Consider the following 15,317-nt stretch of genomic DNA (forward strand, 5'->3'; position numbering starts at 1 on the left):
GCCTGTCCCCCGCGAAAGTCCGTGTACTGGTGGTCGGGCGAATTGGCCGAGCTTCGCAGCTTAGCCGGTCAAGCCCGCCGCCGGTACGTCCGTGCTCGGCGCCGCCATTTCCTCGGCGGCGACTCGGAGTCGACGGTGGACGGGCTGTACAGGGAGTACAGATCGTCCGCCGAGGCCCTCAAGCACGCGATTACCGCGGCCAAGGCCAAGGCCTGGAGCGAGCTCTTGCTTACGCTCCGCGACGATCCGTGGGGGCGCCCATATAGAATGGTGCTTGGGAAGCTCCGTCCCAGGGCGCCCCCTGTCGCGGAGACGATGGAACCGGAGTTCTTGGGGCGCGTCGTTGACACCCTCTTCCTCCCCAATAATAATGGTGGTGAGGGGAGTGGTGAGCGCGCCCCGGTGCCGGCCAATGATTGGTAGGACGAACTCCGGGTCTCCGATTGGGAGCTCGACCAGGCCATCCAGGAGCGCCGGACTAGGGGCAAGGAAGCCCCCGGCCCCGATGGCGTTCCTGGCGGTATAATGGCTTCGGCGCTAAAGGCCCTCGCCCCGGCTTACAGGAGCATCTTGGAAGCGTGCCTGAGTCGAAAGAATAATTGCCGCCCGCCTCTGAGAGCACCTTTCGCGGAGTGATCCCGGGTTGAGCGACGGACAGTTTGGGTTCCGGAGGGGGCGCTCATCGATAGATGCGTTGGAGCATCTGCGTCTCCTCCGGGAAAGTGCCGTCGCTGGGGACAGGGTGTTGATCGCCGTGTCATTGGACATCTCCAATGCGTTCAACACCCTCCCCTGGAAGGAGATAGAGGACGCCCTGGAGCATTTCCGGGTTCCCCTCTATCTCCGGGAAGTGCTCCGGGACTACCTCCGTGAGAGGGAGGTGTATATTGCCGGCCGGAATGGGGCGTACCTGTGGGAGATATGCCGCGGGGTTCCACAGGGGTCGATCCTCGGACCGCTCCTGTGGATCCTAGCATTCGACGCGGTTCTGCGGGTCTCCCTCCCCCCGGCACGGGTGTCATATGCTATGCGGACGACATCCTGCCCTACGCCGAGGGGGGGGACCTGGAAGGAGGCGGGACGCCTCATCGAGTCCGCCCTGGACTGCGTGGTTGGACGGATCCAGGGGATGGGGCTTGTCGTAGCCGCCGCAAAGACCGAGGCCATATGGTTGTACCAACCATCTCGGACGCGGCGGCCGCCCCAAGGATTCCGGATCCGGGTCGTGGATACCCTCGTCGAGGTCGGGCCCACCATGAAGTATCTGGGCCTGACCATCGACGGTCGCTGGCGTTTCGAAGAGCATTTCGAGATCCTGGTCCCCCGACTCGAAAAGACAGCGACCGCGCTTTCGCGGTTGCTGCCCAATATCGGGGGGCCGCAGTTGAGTGTACGCCGCCTCTACATAGGAGTGGTGCGGAGCATTGCCCTGTATGGGGCACCCGTGTGGCACCGCTCGCTTGAGGCCAGCCGACGCAGCGTCGCGCACTTGGAGAGAGTGCGGTGTCGGCTGTCCCTGCGGGCCATACGGGGATACCGCACCGTCTCGACAGAGGTGGCGAGCCTCCTGGCCGTGGTTCCTCCCTTCCATCTGGTGGCGGCGGAGCGGGCGATCGTATACCGGATCGCCTGCGAATCCCGCCGCCCCCCTGGGGAGGAGCTGACGGCCGCGGAGGAGGAGCAGTTCGAAGTGCGGAGACCCGTGCGGACGTGTTCGAGCGATGGAGACGCATGCTTGCGTCCTCGACGCGTCCGACAGTTCGGGCCCTCCTGCCCATGTTCGATACATGGTGCGGGAGGCGAGTGGGGTTGACCTTCCGCCTCACGCAGGTGCTCACCGGACACGGCTGTTTCGGTGAGTATCTGGTAAGGATGTGGCGGGAGCCAGCGGCGTGGAGGGCGCCCACTGCGGGGGGCGTCGGTCATATCGTCTCGTCCCTTCCGAAACTGTTTGAAGAGCTCATAGATGGTGGAGCGTGAGACCACCTCTCCGTAAGATCGGGTGATTTGGGATAAAGCCTCTAGGGGCTGCATCCCGGCCTTGTAATAGGCGTGTAGGATGATCCGTACCCGCTGTCGATCAAAATGCTTCGGATAAACCTGGAAAATATAATTAATTAACTAATGGAAACCAGGAACGTTCAAGATAAAGTATAAGAGTAATTCCTCGAAGATAATAGGATATTGGGAGAAGAAACTTACGCGTTTGGGGGTCCGGGGGGCTCCAGAACTCGGCCCGGGCTGTCCCTGATCCATTTGACACGGGTATAAACGCAGACAACTGGAAATAGAAATAGAAAGTGTAGCTCCTGGAGGGGGTGTAATAGTACATAAATAGGAGATTACTTACCTAACTAGAGAAAGAGTACTCGCTAAGATTCGCTCCTGAGGCGGTCTAGTGAGGTATGTAACAAGGTGCTATAGAAAACAATAAGATAAGATATAGTTAAAGGAAGGTAGAGGTTAGCAATAGGCCAAGGGCTACGAACATGTGATAGCTATATTACACAGAAGTAGGCCAGCCGTTTAAAGACCAGCATAGTAGAGGGAAAGATTAGAGTATATAAAATTCGAGAAAAAAGACCTGATTATGTAGGATAAATGAGGGAAAAATTATAGAGTGAATAGAGACCTACCGTTATTAGCGAATGTTATTGCGTCATGCCTTCCGATGTTGACGGCTGGATTGTCACGTGGGACGATATAGATCAAGACAGATCTGGAGGGATAAGAAAATTAAATTGTTTAGGAAGAAAAACGAGGCTCGGTAATAACGTTGGTGTTAGAAAATTGCGATTATATTTGGGGTTAATATAATACCTGTATATGGCAAATAAAATAAAATAAATTAAATGTAAACGAGGGAAACCTCTACGGGAGATGTAAATGCGCATTTGAACAGGTAGTACGGTAGATAAGAGTGGGAGTCTCGTTACCGACCAAACAGGATAAGCTCCTATGGAAGGATCGGTAAAAGTACGAATGTACAGAAGTATAGACGGTTGCGACAGTAACGCGCCCCGTACACGTGGTAGATAGTTAACAAGATGGCGGCCTGTACATACGACTACTAACATAAGGTTTAGTTTAGGGTATTGCGGCTATCGTAGGCATCGGGGAGTGCTAGAATGTGAACACGGTGTGTTTTTCGCTGAGCCCTACCTTCCAATACGGGAGAAAACTCGAAATTAATAGTAATTTAGGAAATAATTTATTTTCGATTCCATGGACTTTTTTTGGAAAATTGGGCTAGTACAGTATGTGTAAATGAAGATTCTAAGCAATTTTGCTCGGGTGGAAGTTTTAATGAAACCTTACGGTTTAGGAGATAGAGACGTTTTAACGAGGAGGGGAAAAGTAGTAGATAGACGTAGCTCGAGCGAAACAAACAGGGATAGCGTCGTTTACAACTGACCCACCCGAAATCAGTGCTCCAAACAAACGAAGCCGGGCACGAGTATACGGGCGGTACAGGGCAGATAAACGAAATCATGAGTTTTGAAATTTCGGTGGCTTATAGGAGTCATCTCCAGAAGATAATGTTAACAACCTTTTAACGTATGGAGGGTAATGGTTTGGCGATAACATGCACGTGTAAGGCCTCCTAGCAGGGACTTTTTAGGTATTTTTTGTGTTTTTTGTTTGCGGTGCTCCCTACTGTGTGCCCAGCAGAGGAGAAAGTAAGAAAGAAAAATAAATGTAGCAAGATAACGAAAAAAAAAGAAAAAAATGTACTCTCAGGTAGAAGACGGTCGGGTGAAGGTAACGGATACAAATGTAAACGTATGTCAGCCCGAACAAACCGTTATTTTCGTTAACGACCTCCGCTCTTTGTTGGAAGCGACGGAGGTGGTGGGGGGATGGGAGACGATGTGAGCAACGGCTTCACCAGGTCACCTCAGAGCGGTTTGTAAGGTCTACGAGATAGGTTTGCCTATACAGGGTGTCCCAAGACCCCTTCGACTCCGGGAAATGGGAGGTTCCTTAGGTCATTTGAAGCAACATTTTCCTTTGCACCAATGTCAACCGGGGCTTTGTTTAGGAGTTATTAACGAAAAACACGGACCAATCAGAGCGCGACCTAGACGCGCGATGGCACGTTCAGCCCGGCGCGCCGGGAGACGAGCACGGTGTAACGCCGCGATGCCGCAACGAACAAGAGTTTCTCGAGATTATGTGAATCTTCCCCGATTTGGATGAGCTTTGGATATGTTGTCAAGACCATGATTCTGAACAACATTTCCCTTTACAGTTTTTGTCGGCCGGCTTTAGTTTACGTGATAAGTAACTTGTAATTGTAAATCGATCGATGTACTATCTGAACTATCTCCTCTCCGATTTCGATGAGCTTTGGATATGTTGTCAAGACCATGATTCTGAACAACATTACCCTTTACAGTTTTTGTCGGTCGGAAGAACTTTACTTGTCAATTCATATGGGTGGATCTCTTTACCCGACTTACGGCAACGTTACCCGAACGAGGGAAAAAGCAGAAACTGATTGTATTAAAACCTCACTTATTCAGCCGTAAATCCATTTGCTGCTTCGAAATGTGTGTCACTGGGTCACTCGGTGACGAACTGCACAGATGTCTTCAGGTATACGACAGTACCGAAAGCTAAGGGACGTACGGCCAGGTCGACGAACTGCACAGCCGGTGGTAAAAGGCCTAAGGGATGCGCGGTCAAGTCGACGATCCAGAATTTCACTTTCACTTTCGAATCGATAAATAATTCGTATGTTTATTTCACACAGATGCCTTGAAATTTTTCCACACTCACAATCACTGTTCACATTTGTCAACACATAGTTATGCACTAATAATAACTGCCATATCCCTTGTCCTGCTGCACAAATCACAACAATCAGGTAATGCAATCACTAGACTGCGGATTTCATGCATTTGTAGCAAACATGAGTAGGTGCATTTTAAGACACTAGAGAGATTAAAGTAATTTCAGAACACCAATGTATTATTTTCAACTTCTTAAAATGATCACAGTAAGAATCAAATATGTATCTGTCTGGCTCCTGTCCCTTGTAATAGCGGCAGCCAACTTTCATTTTACATAATGATCCGCAGTCTAGTGATTAGATTAAATAATCGTTTAATTAGTTTAAGCAATTATTATTAGTGCATAACTATGTGTTGACAAATGTGAACAGTGATTGTGAGTGTGGAAAAATTTCAAGGCATCTGTGTGAAATAAACATACGAATTATTTATCGATTCGAAAGTGAAACTGAAATTCTGGATCGTCGACTTGACCGCGCATCCTTTAGGTCTTCTACCACCGGCTGTGCACTTCGTCGACCTGGCCGTACGTCCCTTAGCTTTCGGTACTGTCGTATATCTGAAGACATCTGTGCAGTTCGTCACCGAGTGACCCAGTGACACACATTTCGAAGCAGCAAATGGATTTACGGCTGAATAAATGAGTTTTCAATACAATCAGTTTCTGCTTCTTCTCTCGTTCGGGTAACGTTGCCGTAAGTCGGGTAAAAAGATCCACCCATATGAATTGACAAGTAAAGTTCTTCCGCGACCGACAAAAAGTCTTAAGGAAATGTTGTTCAGAATCATGGTCTTGACAACATATCCAAAGCTCATCCAACTCGGGTAAAAGATAGTACAATCGATCGATTTACAATTAAAAGTTTTTACATTTATCGCGTAAACTAAAGCCGGCCGACAAAAACTGTAAAGGGAAATGTTGTTCAGAATCATAGTCTTGACAACGTATCCAAAGCTCATCCAAATCGGGGAAGATTCACATAATCTCGAGAAACTCTTGTTCGTTGTGGCATCGCGGCGTTACACCGCGCTCGTCTCCCGGCGCGCCGGGCTGAACGTGCCATCGCGCGTCTAGGGCGCGCTCTGATTGGTCCGTGTTTTTCGTTAATAACTCCTAAACAAAGCCCCGGCTGACATTGGTGCAAAGGAAAATGTTGCTTCAAATGACCTAAGGAACCTCCCATTTCCCGGAGTCGAAGGGGTCTTGGGACACCCTGTAGAGTAGTTGCAGCGCTTAAGTGGAACCCGTTGTTCTTACTTTTCCTTTTTCGTTGGAAAACGTGCGAGCGGTGTTAGGTAACGGTAGATGCCAAAAGTACCGTGAGGGATTTAGGGCATTAATTAGGAAACTGTGAAACGGGGAGTTCTGAACATCGAAGTGCAGTGCGTCGGATTCTAACTCCCTTTGGAGACAAAGGGAAGGGCGAGCTCGGCGTACGGGCTCCTCCCGTTTTTACCCTCCACCTGGCTTTGGAAGCAAAGCTGCTAGTAGTAGTGGATGGGGCCATTCGGTTTCCTGGATAGAGTTTAGTTAAGAGTGGCGTGTTTCAGTGAACAGAAGTGAGTAACAAGTGATTACGACCTTACTGGGTAGAATAGGGATAGCTTACGGCGGCCGTTGAGTGAATCGTGGGTTTTTCGGGAAAATTCTCGTCTGAAAAGTCGTCGGACTCCTGGTACGGCTTGTAATTGGGAAAAGGTCTGGAAACATTCCGGACAAAAGCTCACCCGAAAAGTTTTCGGACTAGCCTGTTCCAGGCCACCCTTGTGAGATAATAGCAAGGGCGTCGAGTAGTGTATATAGGCGTTATTAGTTTTTGCGATTTCGTTATTAGAAAAATGTCCGATGATTAACAGGACACGGGCTACTGTGTCCGGAAAATAATCGGACTTTTAATTTTTAGTTTAGACTCGAACACCGCGTGCGTACATGAGTTGTGACGTTGCAAATCGTGCGACGTCACTTTTCCGTTAATTACGGTTACAAAGGTAACATATAAACGGGACTGAGCCGCCCTCTCACGAGCCACGACACGGAATCACAGGATTCGAGAGCGTTCCTCGAGGAGATCCCGTATTTATCGATCGCCGATGATTGACATCTGCCGTACGTGCCGAGAACGGCCAAGTTTTCAGGGCCGTATTACGGGCACGAGAAAGGTACCCCGACCGACCGAAGTCTTCCGAGGAACCGACACAGCACCAGACGAACCTACAGAAAAAGAACTGGCCGATATTGCGGAAGCCCCGTGCACGGGCAACAACGATTTGGACCGAGAGCACACGGGAAACTAACCCGGAGGCGTCGAAAGGACAGGAGCTTGCATCGAACAGCTGGTCATCAGGGCCTTTCGTGATCCTAACGTCGCCTCATCGCGCTAAAGCTCCGGCGTGGGTGGTGCGATCGCAGCCAAACGGAGGAAAACCTCAGATACGATTATTCGCGCTAAGGTCTGGGGCCCAAGGACCTTAATAGGGACGATCCTGGTCGCTACAATGTTGCGTACGCGCCACGCGCCAATCGGGAAAATTCGGCAACGAGTCGGGAGGGGGAACAAGGATCGAGTCGCCGCGCGATCGAAAATCGATGCGACACTGTCGCGCTGGCTCCCGCTCGATTCACACGTCAATTACGCCGTCACCGAATCACGCGCAATATAACGCCGCTGGTCGATCGTAGCGATTCCGGTTGCAGTTGGTAAAGAGTGCTCGTGAGAGTTTCCCGCTGGGATTACCTGAAGGCAACGGCACCGACCTGCCCAGCAGCCGGCTAGGGCCGCTTCACGGAAGCAACCGCGGAACCGTAGAGAAAAGGCGAAACGGTAAGTCAGCCAGTGTTTCATCCGGTGTTTCTTGCGAGGTGGCTCGACCTTAATCGCGCGAGGGCGAACGCTTCTCGTCTCGTCCTTGAATATTCGCGGGTGCCGAGGCGCTCAACGCCTCGCGCCAACGTCTCACGCCCGTTCCGGGGCGTTTTGAGGTTAGACTTCGGAGAGTTTCCGCGGGTATTGCGAGTACGGAAGTTTCCTCGGAGGAGTCGCGTTTCGTGAGAATAATCTCTCAGAGTCTCGAGTCCTGTGTCGCGCCGACAATCGAAAAGTAGCGAAGCGTCCCGTGCGCGTAAAATCGAACTGCGGGCGACGGCCGCCGCGGCGGTCCATATCGAGCCATATCGAGCCCATATCGTCGTGAGTTCTTTCTCGATTCCTGTGAGATCCGTCCTGCCGTGAGGATCGTCCGAACGTTCCTGTGTCCGAATCCTGTCGCCCGTTTCGTGGCGCAATTCCCGTCCGCGTATTTCGAGGGTTCGACTTCCGGACTCAGCTTCTCTGAGTCCCGGAACCGAATCGCGTTTCGCGTGGCACTCTGTAAGTGCCCGGCGCCCGAACTTTTCGCAAGATTTGATCCGTCGGATCCTCGAATTCCGTTGTCCCGGGCGGACCGCGCGTACTCGGCTAAACCCGGCCCGGCCTCCGTGCCTGTAAAGCCCGAGCTTGATCCTTTCCACGGGCCTTCCAACTCCGCGGAAAGGAACAGCGTGACAGAGTGTAAATTAGTGCGAGCGAAGTATTTAGTGTACAACGAGAGAGAGAGAGCAAGTGAGAGCCAGCAGTTGGAGAGCCGGTTTGGCTTCTAATAAATTGAAAAGTTATTCATCCTGGAGCCAGCGGCGCAGTGCCACCACTGCGGCGAGGAGGTGGACACGGCGCAACATACACTCGAGGAGTGTCCGGCTTGAGCCGGACCGCGCCGTGTCCTTAGAGCCGCGGTGGAAGGGTGGGACCTCTCGCTCCCGGTCTTGTTCGACCACTTGACCGGGAGCCAGAGGTCGTGGAAAGGGGTCGCCTCCTTCTGCGAGACAGTAATGTCCCAGAAGGAGGAGGCCGAGCGGGCCCGGGAAAGAGACCCGGGCTCCGCGAGGAGGAGGATGGCGCGGGGTCGTCCCCCGCGCCTTCGTGCGACGTCCGCCCCCTCAGGGAGAGGTAGGAGGGCGTCGGGGTCAGTTGTAGCGGCGCGGGGGACGTCTCCCCGCGACGCAGCGGGTCCCCCGAGTGGGGTGACGGGGACTGGGGGGAGGGTGCGGGGAGTGTTCCCCTTCCCTCGTCAACTTATGCCTCCCCCTCCCGGGGGGGCTGGGGTTCCGTTAGCGGTGCGGGGTGTTCGCGCCCCGGTCCCCGGGGGGGGGGAGTTAATCTCCCCCGAGGATGGGGGAAGATGGAGGATGCGCCTCCGACGACCCTCTCTTACCGATGTCGGCGCCTTCCTGCCTTGGCCGGGCGAGGACCCTCGGGTCCACCGCTCGAGCAGGTCAGAAAGTCTCCGGGAGCTGTGGGTAGACCGAGCTGGGGCTCGGGAAGCCCAATCCGAAGGCTCCAGGGATGGGGACACCGGGCGGGTCCCTCCGCCCAGGGTCCGGTTAGAGTAGGCATGGGGGAGCTAACCCCTCCCCTCGGGATGCATGTGAGCTGGGAAGTGTCCTGTTGAATACTCGCGTGATCCAGGCACTTCCCATGTAGCTTAGGGCGGGCGTGTGGTTTTAGTGGGTACTCTGGGGGAGGGGATGGGCGAGCCTTGTTGGCTCCACCTCAGTGGCGAAACGCCGAGCAGGTACCAATCCAACCCAAGTGGCGAAAGCCGAGTGGGAATCCACCGCTACGCCGCTAACGCCGAGCTACACCGAGCGTCCGCTACACCGAGCAAGCGCTATTACCGGCCGTAAACCGCAACGTAGGTCCACCTTGGCTCTTCGAGGTTCCGCGACCTTGGACAGCCGCCTGACGCGGCAACACCTTCCAACACACCGAGTAACCGTCACAAATGGCGCCCGAACAGGCTTGACAAAACTGGAAGGGCCTCGAATGAGCAAGGAAGTATGTAGGATGGGTCGATCTCATCGGAGAGGACCGGGGAGAGGACGGCCCGGGTATACCGCCGACCAGGGCACCGTACAGGGCATCTTTCTGGTAGTATATGAATTCCGCGTCGGAAAAACGACATGTCTTTTGAGGCTATCCAAGAATCGATCCATGTTTTAGCTTCTTCATAAGAATGAAAGCTCTGGTCAGCTAGGCCATGTGCCATCGAATGGAATAGGTGAAAATCAGAAGGGGCTATGTCAGGTGAATACGGCGGGTGGGGTAGAACTTCCCATTGAAGTGTTTCCAGGTAGGTTTTCACTGGTTTTGCAACATGAGGCCGAGCGTTGTCATGTAGCAAAATCACTTTGTCGTGTCTCTGCTCGTATAGAGGCCGTTTTTCTTTTAAGGCTCGACTTAAACGCATCAATTGAAGTCGATAGCGCTCCCCCGTGATAGTCTCATTCGGTTTGAGCAGCTCATTATAAATTACACCCTGCTGATCCCACCAAATACAGAGAAGAAGCTTCGAACCATGGATATTTGGTTTTCCAGACGATGTTGATGCATGGCCGGGCTTACCCTACGAATTTCTACGCTTTGGATTATCGTAGTGTATCCACTTTTCATCGCCAGTCACGATGCGGTGCAAAAAACCTTTTCTTTTCTGCCGTTGAAGCAGTAGTTCACACGTGAGAAAACGCCGTTCGACGTCTCTCGGCTTCAATTCATACGGTACCCAATGTCCTTGCTTCTGGATCATTCCTAAAACTTTTAAACGTTTTGAAACAGTTGACTCATCTACTTGTAATGTTTTTCCAAGTTCTGCTAGCGTCTGACATCGGTCTTGATCGAGTAATTCCTCCAACTTTTCGTCTTTAAATTTTTTCGGTGCGCCAGAACGTTCTTTATCCTCAAGTTCAAAATCATTATTTTTGAAGCGTCGAAACCAGTCTCTGCATGTCGTATCCGACAAAGCATTGTCACCATAAGTCTCAACAAGAATTCTATGTGCTTCAGATTTCTTTTGCAGATTTCTTTTGAATAAAGTAGTGCAATAAAATTCCCCGCAAATATACTTTATTTGGCACAAAAGTAGACATTTTCAGAACTAACAAAAAATTACTTTGTTTACACTAAAGTGAACAACCATACACTGAAATTTAAGGTTAGATACACTACTGCCTTGCATGTGTGTTACCATTCGAAATTTCACGAACGGGGTACTGCTACTGCCATCTTTGAAGAAACAGCGAGAACTTATTCACGGTCCTAATACATATAGTAAGCATTCATACTTCGCTTCACGACTGAAACTCACACATGTTACAATTAATTTTATTTATAATAAAGTATGTTTACAGTCTCTATTTAGAACGACCCACATGATTCATTTCATTAAGTAGGTACATGTACATAATAGGTACGATACAATACGCGGCAATAACCTAAAACCTGAGAAATGTCAGTCGTTGTTGCGTCACCATCGCGCACACACATCGTGTCACATATTACTCTGGTCATCAGAGAGGGGGTACCTTGTATTCCCCTCGAGTGACGGTTCGGTCACTTTCTGGCGACACTGGTCCAGCTACGTTGCTGGTTGATCCTGAACTGAAGCCGCGAAGATGGCCACTCTCGGCCGTTGGTGGTAGGGCAGAGTGACGGTTGCCTCCTATCATTGCTGTGTCAGCAAGTAGGGACCGTTGATTCCTCCATTCCCCATCCATTCGTGCTGCCCGTTCGGTGCAGCATTATCGGCTTGTGCGGATTCTCTATCTATCCACAATTATCGAGGTGTTGCCTCCTCCGTCCATTCGTCGGGGGGGGGGGCGCTCTCTCCTCCATTCTCCATCCATTCGTCGCTTCGCCAGTACTTGTGAAATTTCCAAGTTTTTCGGGAGCAACAATAAAGGATGGGATGAACAATCATGGAAAAAGTCTCTCGCAGGAGTCACGCAGAGCACATAACTCACTCGGTCATAAATTTTGGACACACTCCTACAGAGAGTATTTTCGGAAGTTTTCATAGAATATTTTATAATGAAAAAATTTCTAACGGAAACTATGATTATATTATAAGTATCTCAAGGTATCGGCTTGAGACCAACGTCGGTCGGATCGGCCGACGTCACAATAATATACATGATTTAGCGTCTTTCGAAAATAACCGGTAAAATCTCCTCTGCGAGAATCCCAGTAAAATTCGTCTCTCCCCTGCGAGAAGCTTCGGTTTTGTGGGTTATAGCTACTCCATAGCACCGGTGAAAAATAAACGTTCTCTGTGACTAGTAAAACGCGATTGACCGGTGAGTTCAAGTTATTTCAACGTCCGAATTTCGACCGATCCTACCGTCCTTCTTTGCACGCGATTCCAGCAAAATTTTAGTTCACGGACTCTCAATCTCAACAAGGGTCGGTGCAACAAAGGAGTGTAGAGAGTAGCTGCCGCTGAGAAAACTCGCACAACAGTACATATTTCATATAATTTGCAGTGCAATAAAATTGTTAGTGATTTAGGGTAATTTATCTATTGCATGCACCCCACGTTTTTCGTTTTAAATCTTACAAGTATTTTCATAGCTATTCAAAACTCACAATCACAAATTTTCAGGACTATCTGTACGGCGTTAGGAATCTGTATGGGACTAGAAAAAAATTATTTTATACTTTTTAGTCCGTTTTGTAAACGTGGCGTTTTTCAAAAATTTATTTTATACTTTTTAGTCCGTTTTAAAAGCGTGGTATTTTAAAAAAATTTATTTTTGTAGCCATGGATTACGAATTAATCAGGATATGCTGGACAAACAGATTTATTTTGGTTAGGAATTTGGGTACAGGAAGGTGAGGTATATAAAATTATTCAATTGCTCGAATTATAAATCGCAATCATGCAAACTCTCTCTCATCACACGTGTACTCTAGCTAGGTTCCGTGGTATTTTACGCAAACGACCAGAAGGTGCTCTGTCCTCTCTCGCTCGACAAGGCGTCCAGGTATTATCGCCGTACTCTCCTGCGGGAGTGCTACTACTAACCAAGAGCGGCCGTGGTCCTTACCTCGTCCTCTCTCTCGGAATAGCAAATAGGCCGAGTCCCTCTGTGAACCCTCTATTTATATGAATTCGTTACTATCCGCGAACGTGAAATCAGCAACGGTCGTTAAGCGCGATTCGTCTTTTCGCGCGCTTCCCTTACGTCGCTACCTCACGTCGGCCGTCTACAAATTATGCTTCTAGAAGCTTTTAAATAATTTTCTTTTCTAGATACCCCCCTTCCTAATACTCCTATCATTCCCCTCATTTCATCCTCCTTCTCCGCTAACATTGCCTCATCATCCGCATAGGCTAGCGTATATATTTTTCTCACCCCCACTTTAACCCCTCCCCAACCTAACCTAACCCCCCTTTCTGTCCAAAAGTCTTCCCCTTCCACCTCCTCCACTCTTACCTTACTTTTTGTTTCCCTCAAAATTTCCTCGCAACTCTCTAGGAGTCCCTCCCTTACTCCCCTTTTCCTCATCGCCTCAACCAAAATCTCCCTTTCCACTGAGTCAAACGCCGCTTTTAAGTCTACAAATATTATAATTAACCTTCTTTCCTTCCTCTTCACCTGCCTATTTATTATGTTGTTTAAAACATATACAGGGTGTACCAAAATTCGCGAAAATCCCGAAAGGGGTGGTTCGGCCAATCGACAGTTGGCGCGCCTGGCCGACTGCGCCAACAACTGTTTTTCGTTAATACCTGCTAAACAAAGCCGCGGATAACATTTTTGTAAAGGAAAATGTCGCTTGAAGTGGTCTCAGGAACCACGCCCTTTCGGGATTTTCACGAATTTTGGGACACCCTGTATATTATCGATGCATACAAGACCTTTCCTAAAACCCGTTTGACTCGCCGGTATCATCCCCCTCCTCTCCACCTCTTCTCTAATACGCTGTTTGTGTAAGTGTTACCCCCCTGTTGTTCCCCACCACACTATTGTCCCCTTTTTAAGTGCACAAATACAAACTCTAACGTTACCTCCACACTCTGCCACCTTTAGTTTTAGGGAATTTATAGATTCAGTGTAAAATCCAGGTTGACATGCAATAGATGCATACCACTTTTGTATCGTTCTAGGGTGTGGCAAGATATTATTGAATGTATTTCTTACATAGTCGTAAGCTCTTGGTGAGTAGAAATTAAGAGTGAGAGCAAAAGTTTTTAATTCTGGCGGATAAGCACTATATTTATTTTGTTGTAGCTGCTTTAAGAGAGTTTTAGTAAAAGCAGGTAATTGTTCCTATAGCGTGCAGAAAGAAGAGAAAAAAACCATAACAGTTACTATACAGGGTGGGTCACCTAACACAGGCCACTGAATAACTCGCTTGCTTTTGAAGATACAAAAAAATGCATCAGACTAAACTTACTTGATATCGAGGCGCTCGTAATCTGATGTCATTAATTTTTTTATAGGTGGAGACGTCAAGGAGATATGAAGGTCAACTCTGTTTTTTTAAATGGAATGTGGTATTTTTTAATACATGAATCGATGCAGCTGGACATTCGTTACAAAAAAGTACTAACCTATGTATGTCGAAAAGTTAGTAGATCAGGAGATATTTGAATTTAAATAACTCTAAAATACCATTACTGTCGTACTAAGACGTTACACAAGTAAGTAAACACTAACTTCTTAGTCCGTCTTCGTTAGTACTTTTTTATAACGAATGTCCAGCTGCATCGATTCATGTATTACAAAATACCACATTCCATTTAAAAAAACAGAGTTGACCTTCATATCTCCTTGACGTCTCCACCTACAAAAAAATTAATGACATCAGATTACGAGCGCCTCGATATCAAGTAGGTATGGTCTGATGCATTTTTTTCTATCTTAAAAAGCAAGCGAGTTATTCAGGTGACCTGTTTTGTATTGTTCCGTCTCGTTTCTGCTTCACTTTCTTCGTACTATAATGCTTGTATTATTTAACAGAGCTCTCTGAAACCCGGAACTGTGCTCGGAAGCGGACAAGTTATTAGGATACCGGCTAATTAGAACATCGTGACCGAATCTAACCAAGTGCATCAGATACAAATGCCTGGAAGACAAGTAAGTGATTCATCTCTGGTTCTGGTTACAATTCGGTAGGAAGTAGGAATAACGCACGACTTAATCTTCTTCAAGGGGCAATACGTCAAACTTGTTAGTACTCCTTTATCGAGGACCACGAATGTTGTCACTGCGGGTAAAGCAAAGTTGTAGACCACTTTGCAGACTGTTGGCGTCAGTCAGAAGATCGGAGGCCAGCAGCTGATTGTCAAGGTCTGTGCGATTGATAAATAAAGCATGTTTACTAGTAGACTCCCTAGTAGCACAAAATATTGTATACATACTCATATAATATTAAAAAGAGATTCAATCTTTTTTAATATTCAAATATGCATACAATATTTATTTCATATTACGAAAAAAATATTTTTTTTAATATTCAGGAAATATTTATTTCATATTATGAAAAAAATATTTTTTTCTAAATATTCAGGAAATGTTTATTTCATATTATGAAAAAAATATTTTTTTCTAAATATTCAGGAAATATTTATTTCATATTATGAAAAATATATTTTTTTCTAAATATTCAGGAAATATTTATTTCATATTATGAAAAAAATATTTTT

At 48.4% G+C, this 15,317-nt stretch overlaps 1 pseudogene; it reads left to right on the top strand.

The window, feature by feature from the left end:
• The first annotated feature begins 9,046 nt into the window (after nucleotides 1-9,046).
• The window catches only part of LOC143210814 (protein lin-54 homolog), a 35,181-nt pseudogene continuing 28,910 nt past the window's right edge, over nucleotides 9,047-15,317 (top strand).

This window comes from Lasioglossum baleicum, chromosome 1 (assembly GCF_051020765.1).
Source record: "Lasioglossum baleicum chromosome 1, iyLasBale1, whole genome shotgun sequence".
Lineage (NCBI taxonomy): Eukaryota > Metazoa > Arthropoda > Insecta > Hymenoptera > Halictidae > Lasioglossum > Lasioglossum baleicum.